The sequence below is a fragment of the Camelus bactrianus genome, chromosome 7 (assembly GCF_048773025.1).
Source record: "Camelus bactrianus isolate YW-2024 breed Bactrian camel chromosome 7, ASM4877302v1, whole genome shotgun sequence".
NCBI lineage: Eukaryota > Metazoa > Chordata > Mammalia > Artiodactyla > Camelidae > Camelus > Camelus bactrianus.
In genome coordinates this window covers 88255311-88273925 of record NC_133545.1, presented here as the reverse complement: position 1 = coordinate 88273925, position 18615 = coordinate 88255311, and the positions used below count along the sequence as shown (strand labels likewise).

At 42.4% G+C, this 18615-nt stretch overlaps 1 long non-coding RNA gene across 2 annotated transcripts in view; it reads right to left on the bottom strand.

Annotated features, from left to right (window-relative positions):
• Nucleotides 1-18615, bottom strand: part of LOC141578213 (uncharacterized) — an 81469-nt gene continuing 62854 nt past the window's right edge. Inside the window, exon 6 of one of the 2 annotated variants that reach the window (XR_012508333.1) lies at nucleotides 1-110. This is a non-coding gene — a long non-coding RNA (uncharacterized LOC141578213). The remainder of the gene's footprint in view (nucleotides 111-18615) is intronic. The other variant, XR_012508332.1, reaches the window with a different exon arrangement.

Sequence of the window (18615 nt, the reverse complement as noted above, 5' to 3'; positions counted from 1 at the left end):
GTATATTCTACGGGGTCTCGATCACAATCCCAGCGGGCTCCTCTGCAAAAACTGTTTAGCTGCTGTTATAATTCATATGGGAATTCGAGGGTCTCAGTAACCAAAACGATCTTGAAAAAGAAGAACAACATGAGAGGACTTGTAATTCTCAATTTGAAATTTTACAACTGTATCTCTAGGTGAGATTAGAGGCCATTTTTAAGTTATTACTGTGTTTATCCTTATTTTCTAAATTCTCTAGAATGAATATAATTGTTATAATAAGGAAAATAAAAAGTAAGGTATCTTTTAAAACATGCACACCGATTCATTCATTGGAAAAAATGTATTTTAACTATAAAGTGGTAAACAAATATCTAGTGAAAAAGGACTACTTAAAAACAAGAGTGCATTTACATTTTTAAGAAATTGAAAACTGAAAAGCACAAACACATCAAGTTTCTAGGGAGACAAATACAACATATTAACACTTATTTTCAAAAATTCTAATTGAACAATGAAAACTCAAGAAATGGAAAATCGCGATTGACAGCCAAATGCAAACACATGGAGAGCAAAGGCCTAGAAATCACAGTTCCTTTAACTCTGCTACTAACTCAGTAGGGGAGGAAATTCCTCACTGAGGAGACAGTGGAATCCCATGCATAAGAGAGGATACACAGTAGAAACTGCGCTAGAATCGGGGGTGACTTTCTTAGAAGAATTCTAAAGTTAGAACATTGCTGAAAAACTATAAATATACTGACAGACAGATTAAAACACACAGTCATATATATTATATAGAAACATATGAAGTCTGCTCCCATGTTACATAGAAATACAAACATATTTGTTCATTTATGGGCACTGATTACTTTTTCCCAGGTAGAATATTTCAACTAAAACAAATAATCAATAATACACCCCTCTTGTCAAAACTAGTTGATAAGTTACTCTGCTATGTAATCATAATATGCCTAAGATAGATCTAAAATAAGTGAAAAAGATCTTTGTATGGTTTCTTGAACTCTTCTCAACATTCCAAACTTAATTTTAAAATAGATCTGAGCAGTATTTCTATATTATCTTTTCCCTCGTGAAATGACCAATACAGTCTGTTATCAAATTTCTGTCCTTACAATGATTCACGAACACCGTATCCTCACAAAACTGCTGGACAGCAAGTCACTATCCAGACACTGTGACCAAACAAACGAAACACAAGGAAGACAGTGACCCTATTCTGGAGGGCTTACCATCTGCGTCAACACCGGGGTTTTTATTTGATTGGTTTGATTGGGTAGCAAAATAAAATCAATCAATTATTTTCCTCTCTGAGCATTCTGTAAGTCATGACTCTTTTCAGTGTCATGAGCAGGAAAGACTTAAGCATGACTTGATTAGGTCAAATAGCAACAATCATCACCGGAGAGTGAGTAATAAAGAAGTTAACTGATAGCAATTCTTCTGCCTACATGAGACCTAAAATAAACCTACACTGATATCCGAAAGGAAAATGAGGAGATGAGGTTCCCAATGAGAAAACAAACAAACAAGAAACCAAAAAAGGAAAGACTTTTTCATTAACGATTCCAGGCAGTAGTGGAGCATGGTGGTGAAGAGCACAGATGCTTGGGGACAATCATGAGGCTCTGAACTCCCACAGCACTGGGTAGCTTTGACACTCATAAGTCAGTGAAATTTTCTGCATCTCAGCCTCCTATCCATAGACTGGGTATAACAACAGCACCCGTCTCCTAGGACGGTCCTAAAAATTAAGATATTTTATATGTAAATTTTAAATAAAATACCTCAGATTTTAAATATTGCCCCAAAAGCACAAGGAAAAAAGAAAACAGAGATAAATATGAGTTCATCAAATTTAAAACTTCGCTTCAAAGGACACCATCCAGAAAGTGAAAAAAACAACACTCAGGAGAAAATATTTTCAAATAATTTATCTGATTAAGAATTTGTATCTCCAAATAAAAAAGAGCTCCTACAATTCAACAAAAAAGACAACTAAATTAAAAAATGAATAAAGGATCCGAAATGGTATTTTTCAAGGAAAATATACAAATGGCCAATAAGCACAATGAAACGATGTTCAAAATCATTAGCTGTAAGGGAAATCATGTCAAAACTACTAGGAGAAACCGCTTCACACTCACTACATTAGGTTATAATTAAAAAAAGAATAACAAGAACTAATGAGGACACACAGGAATCAGAGATAGCAGCCCTTGCTGGTGAGATGTAACGCTGTGTGGCTACTTTGGAAAACAGCCTGGCAGGACCTCAGAGAGTTGAACAGTTGGTTTCTGAATGACCCAGCAATTCTGCTCTGTGGGCACACACGTAAGAGAACTGAAAACAAATGTCCACATAAAAACTACAGGAATGTTCACGGTGCCATTATTCATCACAGCCAAAAAGAAGAAACAACCAAAATGCCTATCACCTGATGAATGCGTAAACAGAGGGGCCCAGCCATACAGTGGAATATTATTCAGTAATAGCAAAGCATGGAGTACTGACCCAGGCAACAACGTGGACAAACATTGAAAACGTTACTCAGTGTGAAAGGAGTTAGTCAAAATAGACGGTTCCATTTACATGAATTGACTCGATTTACATGAAATGTCCAACACAGGCAAATCCACAGAGGGAGAAGAGTGGCTCCCTGGGGCTGGGGGAGGATGGGGAAGATGGGAATGAGTGCTTATGCATATGGGGTTTCCTGTTAGGAGGATGAAAATATTCTAAGATTGACTGGGATGCACAATTCTTGGCATAGAGTAAAAACCGGTGTAAATATTAATGGGTGAATTGTATTAAAACTGTTAAGAACAAAAGCACCTCGGGCCAGTACCTTCCCATAGTAAATGCAAATTGCTAACTTTTATTACAGGAAGAAGAAACTGCCCTCAGCATGAAAGCAGGAGATCAGCAAATGTGAGTTAACCGAAATTGGACAAGAGCAGTTCACTTGAAACAGTTGCTGAGTGTATACGAAATATTCAGAATGAAGAAAATCAGTTTGACATCAAGATGAAGCATTCTGCTTCAAATGCCGATCAAGGATTCGGCAAGCCCACCTGCTAGAAATAACCAGAGAAGAAACCTGGTTCTTAAACCAAGCACCACATCCAACAAGGAAATGGTGGTGAGGAAAGCAGTCAGCCAAAAAACTGGAACAGTTTGCTACAAATAATTTCTCCACTGAAATTTCAAAAATAAAATGAAAGTGATGCAATGCTGCGCTGCCCTCACGTGAATGGGCTTCCTCCGGTGCTCGACAGTTTTGTAACCCCGAATGAGAGACTCAGGAGAATCAGCATGGCTCCTGGGAGTCCCCAGGTGACTGCCCACCAGCTCGCTGACCACCATCACATCTGCCAGGGTTGAATTGCAGAGAAGAGACCAACTTCTGAAAGGCACAGGAAATGTTGGCAAGGGAAAAAATGGCTGCAGTCAGTCCTGGGACAGAGGCCCTGACAGCAGAGGCCAGAAGGCTGCAGGTGAACTGGAGTGGCACTGGGGAAGGAAGGGACCACAAGGGAGCAGATCTCAATTCTCTTCTCTCTCTCCCTTGGGTAGGAGAGATAAAGCCTGCATCATTCTCACCTGGAACTGTGGGTTATGGCTGGCAGAAGTCGTACCGACACGGAATGATTATTCAAGACTCTGTGGGAAAAGTCCAGAAAAAGAGAAGGAGTAGGGAGCCAACTCCACGAGCCTCTCAAATTCTCCTATATTTACTGTGTATAACGAAAGGAAAAAGTCATTAACTGTTGTGTGATAGTAAGTAGGAACTTGAGGAAAGACGGGAGGACACAGAGATTGTAGAAACCACAATGAGTACAAAGGCTTAGTGTATCTTTAGGGAAGTCATGGGGTGAGGGGAATAAGATACATTCTTTAGATATGTGAATTACAAAGCAGACCACGAGACCAGCCAGGTCCTTGTTTTGGGGATAATAGACTATCTAAAAGCACACAAGCCCAGCTTGTATAGCTGAGGGCCTGGGTCCTTGTTTTGAAATGAGCAGAGTGCTATCTAAAGCATCAACTATGCAAGCAAATCATTGTCTCTGCTTTTTAAGGCAAGGAGACAGGAGTGAGGATGCACAGGCTCCTGCTTGCAAAGCAGTTACTAAGCACACATTTTTCTTCTGAATATTGACAGGCGCCTGTGGTCTGTTACAATTTGTTAACCTAATCTTGGGCTCCCACATGTAACCATTATGGAACCATTATGGAGGACACCCTAGGATAACAAATCCTAGCCCTGGGTCTTTTCCTGCCACCTTCAGACACTCTAGCATGATCTAGACACATCCCTGACTAACGATCCCACAGAACCACCCAGACTCTTAACTCCTGGCGCTTGAAACTTAATTTTAGCTCTACACAACTTAACAAAGAAAAGTTTCAGAAATAGAAGATATTACATTCTTTTATATCTCATCATATGAACTAATTTTTCTGATTGCTCTAAGCTGATTCTAATTGGCAAAGCACCTAATTCTGCAGGTGAATTCAGTACTTTCCATTGGGCATAACTTGCCAGTTTGGGCTCGCTAAATTCTATTGGTCAAATACTGATACACTTAATTGATTTCATTGTTCATCAGTTTCAGCCAGGAGGAGAGGGAGTGTCACTCTGTTCCTCAGCCCACCCTCAACACTTTTCTCATCAGCAACTCAGGTCTCCTGAAAATAAAACAAAGAATTTGTTTCCCTTCTACGCTTTCCACAAACCCAACAGGAAACATCAGCCTGGAGAAAGAATTCAACAAAAATCTTCAAACAAAAATCTATAAAACATGAAGCAACTCCATCTCCGAATCATGATACACAATGACATGAAAGTAAGTGTGTCAAGCACAAAGCATGCGTGAGCCTGACCACCTCATTTCTATTCTTCAAAGGAAGGAAGGTTTTCATATTTTTTATTATCACTCTTTCTCATTGCTTCTGATTAAGCCAAAAATTAGTTTATGAAATAATTAAGCACTGCAATAACAGATTTTTGTTGTATCAATTATAGAAGGCATTCGGAGGGGATAGGAAAACCCACCTTTGTAAAAAATGTAAAATTTCTTCCCCTGTTAAAAACACGTATACAAAATGCAACAGAGAATTCAAATTCTTGCGGAGAGGAGCAAAAGCCACAGAATCAAAGCAAAGTCATTACTATGAGTCAATTCAAAATTCACTAGACAAGCATGCTCAAAGCATTCAAAGAATTTTAAAGGCACACTGCAAACCATTCACTTAATGATCTGCAGGCTAGAGGAAGAATTTCCCTCTTTAACAGACAACAGAAATCAAAAGGGTGCCCCTCCAAACAAAGACGAAAGATCAATCAGGTTTTTAACAGTTCTTATAAATCAGCATGTTCTAAAGAACAAAATTCAGAAATTTTAAACATTCATTCAAACCACAATGAAACAAGCACTTAAAAAAAAAGAAAAAAACCCCAAAGAAACTAAGCACATTGATCATGCACTTGGATCAATGAGAACGTCTTTTTCCCTTCGAAGAACAGGCTATAGCCTTTTACTTGAAAATTAACACTACTTTAAAGATAACTCCTAAAACGGATTTCATCATTCATGTTGCCTTGAAAACTCTGAGGCACTTGTATCTGATCAGAAAAGCAATTCTAGTAATAGTATGTTACAATTCAGCGCCAGTTTGCTTTAGAAGAAAAAAGAAAAGCTACTGTTCCTCAAATCCTGCACAGAGTGTGAAGTGCCTCCCGGCCTCTTTCTCCTCCCGTTTTCTAAGCTCATGCTCCCCAACCCTTCTGAAACAAGTATGACAACCTCTTATTTCCAATATGCCAAATGACAAAAGAATATCAATTTATTTGTGTAAATATATGCCTACATCTTGAACTGGAGGAGGAAGGTATCAGAGGGCTACATGGAACTTATTTCTACCTTCCTGAAATCACACACAAACACGTTCACACAGACACAAACACATACACACTGAATTACTGAGCACTTCACAAGCTTAGGAATTCCAACTTCTAGAAGATAACTTTGCAGTAAGTTTAAAATACAAAACTGTCAAGTTCTGAAAGACTTGATCATCTGCTAAATCATCCAAATATCAACGAGACCCAATTTGCCTTCTCTGTAGAATGTAATTTCCCATGATGTCAAAGCAGACCCTAAGAAGTACTGGATCCAAGACTCGTGTTTATCACTAGCTATTATCGTTTTTAAACAAGTAAACAGATTCAGAAAAGTATGTCCCAACATTTATTCTTATTGAAATAGCATATGTATTCAATTGTCTATACAGAAAATAGGTCCCATGATGGTGTTTAAGAGCTATTTTGTGTATTGCAATATTTATTTTTAATTGAAGACAAGGAGGGTGGGTATTAATCAGTTGTAGAGCACTTGCTTACCATGCACAATGTGCTGGCTTCAATCCCCAGTAATCCCCCCCCAAAAAAGTGCTTATTTAAAAATAAGAAAAAAGTTATAAAAAAAATGCAGACTAAAAACCACTGCAATGTAGAAGCCAGAACTATAAAAAAAACATGTGTTTCTATCAAATACTGACTATATGTCAAACACAGGGACAACCACAAATCACCCCTGACAACCATCACGTGTGGTTCTCAGCAACCCTTCTAAGTAGACACGGATGAGAAGCACAGCACTGCGGATGAGGAGACGGAGCTCGGAGGAGCCGGGGATGCTGACCGTCCTACTCCCCGTGACACCACGTCAGCCCAGGACAAGTGCTGACAGAGCTGCAGTGAGGGGACATGCAGCTGCGTGGAAACTTCGGGAGCTGGGAGTCCCAGAAAACACGAAAAATTGTTCAGTGAAAAACCAGCTCAAATATATTACACTGTGTCACATTCTTTAAACAGGGAACATGACTGAGACCTTTTTGATGCCTCCGTGTCCTTTATGCCATCATCAGTTATTTGCCCTCACAGCATGACCAGTGATGATCTGGACCCCTTATGAAGTGCACTCAGATGGCAGAGCTTTTAAAGCTGTTTTATGAAGTTTGTAAGACTCTGTCTATTCCTCACACAGGCGGTCATCCATCACTTCTCACTGGTGTGGACGTACCATCTAAAATCACTCCTTTCTGCTTTTTAAAATCCCTTCATCTAATCCAGACTTTTCAACAGCAAAGAATCAGCTCAACCACAGACAGTGAACAGCTTTTCAACAAATGGACTCGAACAGCCCATCGGACTACCTGGAAGCCCTTTTCTTTTATTAAACCCACTTCCGGGTACTTCATCATTTTCTGATTGGTGGACTTGGCCTCTGACTGGCCTACTCAGAGAGCTCCCAGCCTCACATCCGAGGATGGGAGAGGGCCCTGCTCTTGGGAGAAATCAGTGAGGAAGGCGGACATCCTCCAGTCAGGACTGCACGTGTAGAAGTGCCACAACGTGCTCAGAAATTATACCGTAAGCACACCTGGGCTCCCATGGACTGGTTTCACATTAACCAAACTCACGAGACACTGATGCAAGAAAACCAGAAACTTAACTTATTAATGTAACAGAATATGTGAAACTATGAACCAGACTGAAATATCAGAGTTCAACCATGAGTACAGTTTCTCCTCCACGGCCTAATCCCGGGCAGGCAGTAACATGGCAACCATGGACAGAAGCAGAGCAGGAAGGGTTTCTAGATTAACTCAATGGACTAAATTTCTGTTATACCAACAGATCTACTGCCTGGAAAACAATTAACGCTAATCACGGTGCACTCTTCGTGGACAGTGGCTGAGACACGACTGTGAGCACCTGTGTAACTCTCCTTTGCCTGTCCTTATTGGGCAAACTGATGCACAGAGGTACAGAGATCCAGGGATGCAGATACCTATAAACACCCAAAGCCCATGCCTGGGGGCCTCAAAACCAGACAGCCAGGGTTTAAATACCAGCTCTGCCACTTACTAGCTCTGTGACCTTGGGCAACTTACCCTCTGTGTGCCTCAGTTTCCACACTGTAAAACTGGGATAAAAATCAAACATTCCTTACACGATTGTTGAGAAGATTGAAGGATTCATTTCTGTAAAACTCTCAGAAAAGAATGTAGCACATTATTGGTGCTCAACAAATGTCAACTTAATATTAAAGTGATTTACAAGTCTCCTTTCTAATCATCTTCTGTGTTTCCTGGCTAGACTAAGTCCCAAAGAAAATCCTTATTTCTCCTTTTATAAACTCTTGGGAAGCACCCTTCAGTTCCATACCACCACCTGTTTAAACTGAGGGAGGGGATGCCTCCTCCCCACTCCTCTTGGCCACGGAGAGTGCTTCTCCACACCACAGACCCATGGCCCACAGCTAGCCTTTATCACACTAACAGAGTGAGGTGTGAGTCCGGAGAGACAAGTAGGGTATGTGAAACCGTTCCTTTCCTTCCAGTGCTGGCCACACTTGGGAAGCACCCGGGATGCTCAGCTCCATGGCAGGACAGCCCTGTGCATGATGGGGCAGGTCCTCTCAAGGGAAGGCTCGCTGTGGCCCAGAGTTACCTGGGACAGGGTGAGTCTCTACTTCTGGGACACAGTATAATGACACGCATTTTCCCACAGCCCTGAAGTTCATGGAGAACGTGGCTTCATCAGTAAAAATGAAGACATATATCACCTGCTTACTCTTTTCTGTCATCTCTCAGTTGGCTGCTGGAGACAACATGTGTATAAGTATTGGATCCCATTAAGCCCCAACCTATTTGAAGTAACAAAAAATTCTGTGGCTTAACGTTGGTTCAGGGCGACTGTGTAACAGTTCTGACTTTGCTGATGCTAAATTATGGGTATAGGAACTATCGAACCTCCTCAAATATCTTTCATCATAAAACCAGCTTTCCTTATTTTCCTGTTTCTTAGTAATTGCCAAAGACTATCAAATGATGGCTTCTCACAAAACAGTAGCTAAAGTTTATGAGCCCTCTTGACATACCCACTGTGGTAAACACTTTACATAATTTCTAATTCTCACAATTCTACAAAGCAGATATGAGCATCCCCATCTCACAGACGAGGGAAATCTCAGAACGAACTGACTTAGGCTCACGTGGCTCAGTGGCAGCGTGTGCACGCAAACCCAAGTCAAAAAACTACACCCCTTCCTATATGTACCAAATCTCCTACCACTAATTAACACACAGCGGCGGGGTCAATACTCAGGGAACCCAGTACAATGTTCAGCTTTAAGGTGCTCCAGAGGCCGCTTCTAGCTGTTTTATAAATTCCCTTCTCACTGGTTTCTAGCACTGGAAGAAAAGTCCGATTTTGCCATTGTTTGCACAGCAAGTCTGAGATGTTCACAGCGAGATGACAGAATAAAACTAAGATATAAGCAGAACAATATTTACAGGTAGACAGACATAATGTAGACTGTGCTATTCTGAAGCATTAAGCAAAGAAATCAAAATAAAATAACGTTGTTTAAGCTTTCTTTAACAAATAGGAAAATTAAGAAGTTAAGAAGGTGCAACAGCGCCACCTATGTCTAAAAAGACCTTCCAGGTTGCCGGGAAACATGCAACACAAAATTGCCTGTAGGATCAGAAACGAGAATCAGATAACTAAAAGCTTCTGTAGCACATACTGCACTTTGTTTCAGGGTAAGGGAGGGGTATTCAATATTTAATCTGATATTGCTAATACTCCTGAATATAAACAAAAGACATAGGCTTATGGAAACTCATCTTAGAGGAGGAAAGAAACCAGTCCAGCCTCTTCAGTTTACAGGAAGTGGAGACTGAGACCTGGGATATGTCCTCCTGGCAATCGGCAGCAAAGCTCTCCTAGGCCTCATGTCTTGCACTGTAGCAAAAACCAACAGATCTTTACTAGGCCTATATTCATAAAAGTAACGTCTGTATTTTTCCAACAGTAGGTAATCTTATTATCTTGCCAGATACTTCTCAAAGAGCCAGGAAATCGTAAAAGTTTGTTGAAATACAAAAACATTTATTTACATATTAAAACAGCATGAGATTTATTCTATTAAAAAAGTTACATGTCAAATCAATGTTTTGATATTTTAAACCTGTTAAAAGTGCAAGAAAAAAAAACAAAATTTTCTTTAATCACAAAAGAGAGAAGATTATTCCCTGAAAATGATAAATGTGGATTTTTTTAAACTTAATGGATCTGGTCAGAATCCACGAATTTAAATGTCTGAGTGGATGTTACACGGTAACATGAATTCTGAGTTGTAACAATACACATTCTGTGAAAATAATCTTCAAGGTCGTCTGCTTAAGGCAATTTAACTAATCCCTGTCTCTAAAGAATGATACAGATTTCATTAAAACTTCATAGTGCACTAAAAAAAATAAATGAATCCTTGTTACTTTAAGCCATATTCATATATATCATATATATACATATTGAATATGCATCAGAAATAAGCCACCCCCTTTAGTATTCAGAGTTGATCCTTCTAAAATACCTGTCATTGTGACAGCACATTTTTATTAAGCACCTTTTGGGTGCTTTGTATACAAGGCGTCTAACTCTCACAGACAAGGAAAACGATATTACTCAAATTTCACAAATGAGGAAATGTACTTAAGCCATAAAAACAACTTACCTATTCATCATCAGGAAAGAAAAGAGTAATGATTTTACTTACAATATTCACTGACAATCTTTTCTTCCATACTAAGACTACATAAAACCAATTCAGTCTTTCTAAGTATTTCTGTCAATAAAGGCCAATAGAGAAAAGCAAGTAACATCACTAGCAATGGTTGGACTTTCAAAGCCCACTTCTCTTTTGCATTATAATTATTTTTAATGTTTTGATTTTAGTGCTCACAGAGCACTAAAATTAAAAAAAAATTAACTTTTTAAGTCATTACATGAGAATAAAACTTTTGTAAAAATGTACAATTTTAATTTATGCCACTCTGTCTCACATTCTCACTGGTGTCTCTCCTTTGAAGTCCTCATCAGGCTGAGATCACTAAAATTGGCCATTTATGGAGTCACAGGAGTTCGGGAATCCACTCAACGGGAGGCTGATTAGAGGAGCAATTAAAAATGCATTCTGTGCAGCCAGGGTTCCAGCACTGAGCAAGCCACTGCCAGCTGTGTGTAATTTGGGACAAGGTGCTCCATCTCTCAATCCCTCAGCTGCAAAAAAGGAGACACTGATACCTACCCTCAAACACCTGCTATGAAGTAAAACATGAGGAAAGCATTTTAGCCTTAGGCAGGTGTCCATTCCGAGCGAGTTTGGTCATTATGATGATGAGGATGGGTGTTAATAAATTAAGCTAGACCAGAAAGTAGAAATCACCATAAAGGAGAAACATTTAAATCAATGAGCATTTTCTTTTGGATGGATTGCAGAATATTCTATTGATTTTTTTAATAAACCAAGATTTATCCATTAATAATAGATTTACAGGTTCATGGACAAGTCTCCAGAAAAAGAATTAGAGGCCTCTAACCTCTGAATACTAAGAAAGTAAAGTTTAAAAAGAATTATGGGGGAGATTTTACCTCATTTGGGAGAGTATGTGCTTAGCATGTATGCGGCCCTCAGTTCAGTCCCCAGTAACTCCATTTAAAAACTATTTTTTTAAGAAATTGAGAATTAAAGCAAACAGATGGAGGAATACAGAATTTTTTTAGAGCCTCAACTCAGACTTCTGATGGGGAATAAAACATCCATTTCTCAGAGGAAATCTTGAAAACTATGTAAACTGGATCTGAGATGTCTAGTCTTTTAACATTATTGAAGAATTCATATTACCAAGTCTTAAAACTACCTGATAACCCACAGTGGTGATAGTGATCATAACAGCTGCCAACACGGATCGATCTCCGACTAGGAATGCTCTGTTCTGACATCTCTGCCCCTGAGGCCTCACCAGGCTGAGAGCACTAACTTCGGACATTCATGAGCATCTCGTGTAAGTCCTCAATTTGTGCTTCTCACTCCCCCCTCACCAGGCCCTCTGAGGGAAGCACTGTGATCATCTTCCCCACCCGCAGTTAAGGCCACTAAGGCACAGAGACTAAACCCGATCCAGGTCACACTGGCATTAAAGGACGTGTGTATTTCTGCTGTTTTACTTTTTACAAAGGAATCTGAGATATCAATTTAAGGGAGACTGTTAAATAATAAAGTCTGTCTGGTCTCCACCTCAAAGAGCACATAATATAGATTCCTGATGTAGGATGAGGCTGCCGCCACAAACTGACTCAGCTTGAAATTAATATCCAAGATGAAGCAGCGGATTCACGTAAATATTCACGACTGTCAACTCCGCTCTCTGGTCTGGGCCCTTCACTGCCTGAACGGGGGTGAAATCCCCACCCCTGTCAGGGAGGGAAGAGCTGCTCTTCCAGGTCGCACCCAGGCTTCACGGGCTGTTTCCCCTCACAGACTGTCGTCAACGATTAAAAAGCTCTCAAGATTTTTACACCATGCAAAACTGAAAGACATTTCTGCAGATGGAGCACTTTCTCAGGCTTAAACAATTTTTGCCTACACTCAGCAAGGGGGAGAAAAGAAGCATGACTCTGCAAAGTCTCTGAGCCTCACCACTCACAGGAGTAGAACTGCCTCAGCACAAGATGACAGTTCATATTGCAGGGTGAGAACAAAATAAAGCCGCCCCAACCACAGGCACTCCCAGAGACAGCGCTCAGCAGTCTTCTGCAAACTCACGGTTGTGCAGCCCTCACCACCATCTATTTCCAGAAAACTCCATCATCCCAGAAGAAACCCCCTGTCACTATCAGTCATTCCCTAATCCCCCTCCACCCAGCCCCTTGCAACCATCACCTGCTCTCTGCCTCTGCATTTGCCTATTCTGCGCATTTCAGATCACTGAAGTCAATAATATGTGGCCGTTTATGTCTGGTTCCTTTCACTTAACGTGCTATTATCAAGGCTTTTCCATGTTGAAGTGGTATCAGCATCTCTGTCTTTTTTTTTTTTTGAAAACGTTAGTTTATTAAAAGGTGGTAAGTAATATCAAAAAGAGTAGAGTGGAGCATAAGGGGTGGGGATTCAAAGGGAAAAGGGTGGGTTGAGCAGTCAGGGTGGACTTCCCAGAACAGGTGGCCTTTTTCATCTTCCCCTTTATTTTTTTTCCTTTTTATTCACCCTTACGTATGAATAATGTTCCACTACATGGAGATACTACATTCAGTTCATCCATTCAGCAGCTATGTATGGACGACATCCAGAAGAATGAGGGTAAGAGGTGACTAGCAGGGATGGCATTTAAGCAAAGGGCAAGATGTGCTTTAAAAAAAAAAAGCCAACAAACAGAGGCACAAGGAAATTCAGTCCGTTTCTGAGCAAAGTGCATGCTTGCTTCGGCAGGACTACAGTGCAGGTCTGGGGAGGATATTGGCAGGAATCACGGGGAGGGAGTCACCTAAGAAGACTCCCCACCGAAATCAGCTCAGCCAATTCTCCTCCCTCATGTTTCTAGGCTTCTCTTATTTCATGTAATAGCACTTTAACTACACATCTGATCATGTGCATCAGACCAACTTACCTTGAAGCCGCAGAAAATCATTCACTGACCGGAGCAGATCCAGGACAAAACTGTGATGGACCAGGGAGTACTGCAGCATCCCAGCCTGCAGGCACAAACCCCACATGTGCCTTGGTGATGTCCAGAAAGTAAAATGCATGGAAATATCTCACTGCTGGTGCACAACATCTGCCCCCAAATTGCCCCAAAATCATACTGGTAAAGCACTACTCAACCCTCTCACTACAAAAAAAAAAAAAAAATGCTAAGAAGGCAAATTTAGGCTCTGCCATTGAAAACCAGCAACCATCAATGCCAGTATCTGAGCTGGAATGCTCCTGACTTCAAAAACCACTGCGGACTTATTTTTCAAACGGGAAAGCATGTATGTATCCCACGTAGATGATATTACAGTAGGATTTTTATTTTCGAAACTTCCAGTTCAAAATTAGCACAAGAAAGATTATGTTCCAGCTTTTAAAAAACTCAATTATCTTCCACTTTCTTAATTTTGAACCTATTATTATTTTATAAATGGAGAAATGCTTCATATTATAAACCAAGTGTTTGGCTTCTGCAAACAAAACCTTTATGACCTCACTATTTCAGAGCAAACTTTAATGATGTTTTGAGAGGTGGGGCCTGGGGCGCTCACTAACAGCCCTTTAAATACTGACAAGGATGTGCTATTAATTAATGCAAAGGCACTAAGTCCACATTAACTAGGAAACCAAAGAAACTACACCAAAGCCTTACTTTATCATTTTTAAATATTCCTATTGTTTGAATATTAAAGTTCTTAAAAGATATGATTTTTTTGAGAAAGACAACAGCTATATTAAATTTCCTCTCACCAAGAAAGCAAACTTTATCAAGAGTAAAAACCCCTATGGAAATTCAAAAGACAGGACGTTTCTAGATAAGTGAACATGCAGATCTGAACACAAACATAAATCCTATCAGATCTCACTCGAACCAGCTCAACAAAGTCCTGGGCTACCCTGGAACTTAGCTCTTCTGTTCCAAATGTTGGCTGAGCTAACATCATCACACAAGGCAGGGAAGAAGAGAAGAGGAAAGTCCACCTGGCGGCCTCCATCTGTTTCCTTCAAGCCAAAAGGCGCCGCAAGGGCGGCCCAGCTAACAAGCCCTCCCCATAAGGAAATCCGGCATCCACACTGCCCCTGCCGTCCCCAAGCAGCCCCGATGCCCCTCTCCCACTTGTGGCCTCCCAGCCTGTGAATGGTCTTCTAATTTCACTCCCCAGTTGGTGGCACCCTCCCCCTCTTCCCCGCTACACACAAACACACACACACACACACACACACACACACACACACACACACGCGGAGCCAAGGCAGGTTTCCCAAAGCATAAATTTGATTACATCACCCCACTTCAAACCCTTCAGAGGCTCCCTGGTAGAGTTCTAGCCCCACCCCCGACCCTGAACGCCCATCCTCACCTCAGTACCCAGGTCCCCAGTGACCTCAGTGGCCCCCTGACCTGCTCCTACTTCCCACTTGCCTCCAGGCTCATTTTGACTGTTTCTCAAGGAAGCCTTCCCTCCCTCCAACCTCCGCAATTTGTTCCTCTGTTCATAGAACATTCTAGGCTAAGTCAACTTCTGACACTGCTAAGCTCCCAAGGAATATTTTGCTTACTAATGTGGGTCCAACCTCTCTCCCCTAGACACTCAGAAGTGTGTGTGTTATGAATAAATGAATGATGGGGTGGGTCTCAAAGGGACAGCCAGACCTGCTCTCGCCCGTCCCGACCTTTCTTACTGTAGAATATCAGAAGCAAAACCAGAAGTACCTTTCCTGAGGGTCACTTCCTGCTGACACCATTCACTGCCTCCTGTGTCAGTTCTAGTAAAACCCAAGCTCTTCGAAAGCCCTCCACCCCAGGCCCTCTCCAGTGTCCTCCCCAGCAGGGGCACCCACAACCCTGGACCACACATGGCACTCTCCCCGAGTCCCCACCGCACAAGCCTCCAGGCCTCTACCCGGGCTGCTCTGCCACATGAGCCACAGTCTTCATGCTTTCTACTGGCTGACCCTTACTCTGCCTTCACAACTGAATGTAGAGCCCATTTCTTCCAGGAAGTCCTCTCTGATAATATCCTTTAAGTCTTGGCAGGTCTCCCTCTGTAGCAGCACTGCATGGTGACCAACTGGGTGTTTGCTTGCTCCTTTGGGACCACGACCTATTGGGGGCCACGTGGGAAGGAGTGAGAGATTACAAGAGAGGTGGGAGAAGCAAAAAGCAAAAATCACAGCTGAAGTCCCAAATTCAAGGATTCTTTCTCAGAAAAACAATAAAATATTTCACATGTTTGCAATTTGGCTACTATTTTTGTGGCTTGCGGAAAGCAAGGGCTTGGTGTTCTAGTCCAAAACCCGGGTTACATGCAAAGAAATGTATATATTCATATCCAAAGGAAACCAGAGCTGCTCAACAACAGTTTGCAGTCAGAATTGAAAGGAATTTTGATAAAGGCAATGTCTCTCTCTCTCTCTTCTTTCTTTTCTGGCATCATATAATTTTAGAAGTATTTGCGTGACTAAGAGATGGCTACAGCCCGTGATTCTGCACTGGAGAGTTTGGGCTGAGGAAGCCCAGATTACATTCACTGTGTAAATGCAATCACACCAACAAACTGACAAGTTCCCTTGTGGAGGAGCTGATGTTCCAAAGCAGGCAAACTCATGCAGTAAGAAAACTCTAAATAAAAAGTAAGAAATTCAATGTTCTGTACTCAATTTCATTAGCTATATGGGCCATTACCTGATAGTATATCTTGTCTAATGAAACCCAAAAATAAATTGTGAACGTTGATTTTCTTCATCTGACTGTTTTATGCTAAATTTGGATATCAAACCCACAATCCATACGGACAGCTCAGGCCTATGCTGCAGCACAGCTACATCCCGTAGAAGAAAGTCTATCAAGGAAGAACTGGAGAGTTTCCCTTCAGAAGCTGCTAAGTCTGGTTTTGCACCTATACATCATTTGCAACCACTTCATCGTCAAAGGAGTAAGAGCTTACCTCTGTGGGGCGTAAAGCACTGCGGTGCTTCAGAACAATCAAAGAACACTGAGCTTTGTGAATCAGTCCTGAGGCACTTAAATCGTACTTTTTCTGAAAGGCCCCAAAACTGACCCACTTCACCATTTCACGTACACCAGGGAGGTACCGGAATTAGTAGAGAAAACACGCCCTTGAAGTCTGACAAGACCCTGCTTGAATCCTGTTACAGTATTTACTACCCTCTAAAAGGACCAATAACTTAACCCCTCTGAGAAGGCTTGCCAATCCGCAAAAGGGGGCTGCCACCGCCCACCTGGGAGGCATGGATGTGAATGCAACACGCAAGTAGGGCGGCCGACTGGTACCTGACACGGGGCCTGGCTAGTTTCCCTCCGCTGCCCTTGTCCCCCTTTAAACTTGTGCTCTTTACCCGGTACCAAATGCCCGGAATAGACTGCCCGAATATTCTGTGTATCCCTGGATACATGCCTTACCCTTAGGAGGCCAGAAAAACAACTGCCTCCTCCCCAGTCACTATCAATGTTCTTAAGAGTCTGGATTTTTTTAACCTCTATTTTGCAGGGAGACTATTCCAGAATTTTTCAAGCACCATTCTCCAGGTTGGCTCCTCTCCCAGCGCCCATCCCTTCTCACCTCAGATCCTCTGTCTGCCTTCTGTTCATTGGAAAGCGAGTCAAGAAGAGCGGGGACTCCCTAGGCCTTCTTCCCTCCCTGATATGTTAGTGTGACTACATTCAACCCACGCCCCAATCCAACTCCAGCTTCTGAGGAGTCTACCCTCCCGGACCCTGCAGACTCTGCAACTTCCCAAGACACACACGTGGCCACGACCCTCCCTTCAGATTTCTTCCTGGCTGGCCCTGCCCACCCCCCGGCCCCTTAAAGATAAATGACATTGCCCTGAAAATCCCAAACGCCGCTGACTGACACACCAAAGCTGCATGGTCTGGGCTTTCCTCCAACCCAGGCACAGCCCTGCCCCCCCTCAGCCTCAGTCTGCAGCTCTCAAGATGATCTAATTCACATGCGCGTCTGTGAACACCAGCTAAGAATGACGACTCCCAACGTGTATCTCTAGTCCGGCTCCTTCAACTCAGCCCCAGGCTCATAGACCCGAGTGCCTCTATGAAGTCCAAACTTGGACAAAAAATGGCATCTTAAAAATGCCTCATGTCCACCATTTATTCTGGAATTCAATTTCTGGAAGGTACCTCCCATGCTCCCCATTTTAGTAACAGACCCAGCACTCACCTAGGTGTTTGAGGTCACATTCAATTTCCCCTGTTCCCTCCATCCAGCCCTGGCCTGGAATATTAGTCCTGTCATTTCCGTTGCTAAGCCCATCTAAAGTCTGGTTCTGCAGGGACCACGGCCGGATCCCCACAGGCTCACAGCAAGGTGCACTGAGTCACAGTCCTCCGAAGGGTGCTCCCTGGAGGGGGAGGCATCTCCTGCCACTGGTCACCACAGAAGGCACTGGATTCTCACAGAGGCTCTGGAGAAGGGACTCAAGGTTCTCCCGTGATCTGAGCTTTGAAGGTCCCGAGGTCTGGCGGAGCTCCTATTAGCAGACACACTTGCCACTGAGCAGATGAGGATGGAGGAGCCCAAGCAAGGCTGTCCTCACTCCGACCCCTGGGCCCTCAGGAGCCACGGGAAAGGCCTGTGTCCAGGGCACAGCCCAACAATCACAGATCCCAGCCTGCATTTGCCAACCCGGACAGCCTAGACACCTTCTACTTGCGAGACTTACTTCTGTTCTGTTCCCCCCCGAGAATGTGATGGACACTTTCAGAATATCTGGCCTGTCTCAAGCGAGACAAAGTCAGTGAAGGATGAAGTGTTCACATTTGGACTAGAGCATGAAAGGAGAAACAAGACCTCATGATCAGCATGATGGTGGTGGCCAAACTCTTCCCCTGGGTGAGATGAACAAGGGTGGGGGTGAGAATCCAAGGTCTTAGATTGGCCAAAGCATCTTCCTTCAATGCTGACTGGGGGTTGGAGACTCACTAACGCAAACTAACGACACGGCTATCAGTGGGGGACGTCAG